The sequence below is a fragment of the Lissotriton vulgaris genome, unplaced genomic scaffold (assembly GCF_964263255.1).
Source record: "Lissotriton vulgaris unplaced genomic scaffold, aLisVul1.2 SCAFFOLD_5729, whole genome shotgun sequence".
Taxonomy (NCBI): domain Eukaryota; kingdom Metazoa; phylum Chordata; class Amphibia; order Caudata; family Salamandridae; genus Lissotriton; species Lissotriton vulgaris.
This window is the reverse complement of record NW_028242154.1, coordinates 12501-15000: the sequence shown is the minus strand read 5'-3', so window position 1 is coordinate 15000 and position 2500 is coordinate 12501. Positions and strand designations below refer to the sequence as shown.

The 2500-nt window shown below is 37.6% G+C and overlaps 1 pseudogene; it reads right to left on the bottom strand.

Moving 5' to 3' along the window:
- LOC147669036 (28S ribosomal RNA) overlaps positions 1-2500 on the bottom strand; it is an 8193-nt pseudogene that overhangs the window by 2659 nt on the left and 3034 nt on the right.

Here is a 2500-nt window from a genome sequence, read left to right as displayed (position 1 = left end):
TTTGACATACTTTTTTATTGTTTGATCAAGAGCAATCAACGTTTTTGCTTCTGTTCCTGTCATTTCTAATTTGAATGATAGCTTAGGTATCAAGTACTGACACAATATTTCAATTTTCTGCCTGGGCTTAAGTGGTAATTATCAAGTTTTTGAGCCCAATTGACAAGAACCTCATTAATTCTGTTGTTGCTTGTATGACCAGTGTGTGGATCAAAGTTCAATCCGAGGTATCTCTCACTTTCTCCTGGATGAATGTTTCCAATGTTTTCTTTCTCAAATTGCCATGGTTTACAGTTGTTGATCGGAATTTTGTCTTTATGGTGACTGATATAAAATCCATGTGTCTTTTTCACATTCAGTTTTAGTCCTGTAGCTTTACTGAACTTTTCAATGATCTTCAGATTTGTACTCATTCCTTCCCAGGTACTGCTGAGTTCTGCGATGTCATCGGCAAAGGCAAGAGGGGTGATTTGCTCAATAAGATCATCTGATCCAAATGTGAAGCCCTTGCCATTTTTCTGAAGATCACAGATCAGAGGATCCATGGCAATGTTAAATAGTAGTGGGGATAAAGAGTTACCTTGTTTGACCCCAGATTTTATTGTTAGTTCAGGAGTTTCTTCGTTGTTCTTTCCCTTGAAAGATGTTGTTGAGTCAGTGTATAGGTCTTTTATTATCTCTCTGATGTTTGGTGGAACTCTTTGCCTTGCGAGACTCTGTATAATGTGACCATGGCTGACAGAGTTGAAGGCTTTTGATATATCAATGAACACAACCGCTAATGAGTGACTGTTTTTTTGTGCTCCTTTTATGATATTTTGCAGTAGAGACAGATTCTCGAGACAACCTCTCACCTTCATGAAGCCTTTTTGTCTCGTATTCAATCCAACAAAAAATTAGAGTCTTCTAGTTAATATTTTTGTGAATAACTTCATGAATGCAGTACCGATGGTAATTGGACGCCAGTTACTGATTTTTGTAAGTTCATTAATCGGTACATTCTTGGGTATCAAAATTGATCGATTATTTTTGATGATTTCTGGCACTCTTCTCATCAACAAGACGATAGAACTCTGGGCAGCAGTCTTGGTTGCCTGCTGTGCACTTTATATAAGTCATTCAGACCTAACTTATCAGGACCCACTGCTTTGTTCATATTGGAGCTCTCAAAGGCATGAGTTATTTCGAGCAGTGTTATTTCTTTGCAAAGACTTCTAATTTCATAGTCCTCTGGTATTCAATCAATCGGCATGAATTTAGGGTTCTTTTTGTTTTCTTTTTCAATTATGCTTTTGTAGTATTGAAAGATTTCATCAGCACTGATTTGGCAAGTGGCATCTTCTGCCCCATCAGTGATAATCCTGGCAATTTTCTTTTTTTTTTGTCTTTCTTAAACATTGCCTGGTACTCTTTATAGCTGCCCTTTGCTTTTGCATAATTTTTCTTGTGCGTCCGATTAAGCTTTTCGTTTTTCTTGTCTTGTTATTTTGTTTCCTGCTGAGGCATTTTGGTGCCCGTCTTGAGCAGAGTTCATAGGCTTATTGTTGATTTCACTTGTTGGTTCATTTGTTGTTACTCTTGCGAGGACTTATATCAGTGGTGTTTTCTGCGATATAAGTCACTACTTCATCCATCAGATCCATAGCAGCATCGTGCTGCTCTATGTTTTGAGTGTACTTCTCGTTTTCTGATATTCTGTCTTCCAGTTCATCAAAGTTCTTGATTTTTTGCGCACGTTTTCAAGTGATAAAATCTCTGTGCTTTTCTGTTGTTACTTCCACTGTAACCTCTGGTTCATCGCAAGAGTCATTTTCAGAAACATTTGATGCTTGCAGTACATCTTTTGCGGATTTTTTGCTTTTATCTCTTCTATCTCTTCTTTTTTCTACAATTTGTTTTCTGTACTTGTTGTCAAAATGTGGAACCATCAGCGCATTAATATTCCTCTTATTTTCATATACTTTTTCCAATTCTGCTAGTAGCAGTATTTCTTCCTGTGACCATAACTTTGACGGTTTGCTGTTTGCTAGAGCTGCTAGTCAAGCCTCATTTTGCGCTCTTGGATGCGCATGCCGAGCATGTTGAGAAACACCAATTTTTGTTCCAAATCTGAGATCACAGAAGCTGCACAGGAATGGCAGCTCTACTTTTCTGAGGTCTTCCTTTACATTTGGCATAATGGCATGCTATATTGTGATATTCGGCTTCTTTGTCACATTTTGAATAGTACGTTTTGAGATAGAAGCCTTTGTGCTTGTCGGAGACATGTTTTCTCAGTTCTTTAAAGGTTCCCAGTATGTCTCCACACAAGTCACATTTATATTTTTCGTTTGGGTATTTCCAGTAAGTGACTTTTTTGGTTTAATCACTTTTCTTTGTTATTACATCTTTGCTGACCTCGTACACATCGGGAAGATTATCAAATTTTGCTGTACCAATGACATTCTTGGCTGAGGTGGCTATAAACTCGATGGATTTTCTGAGGTCTACTGTTGTGTCA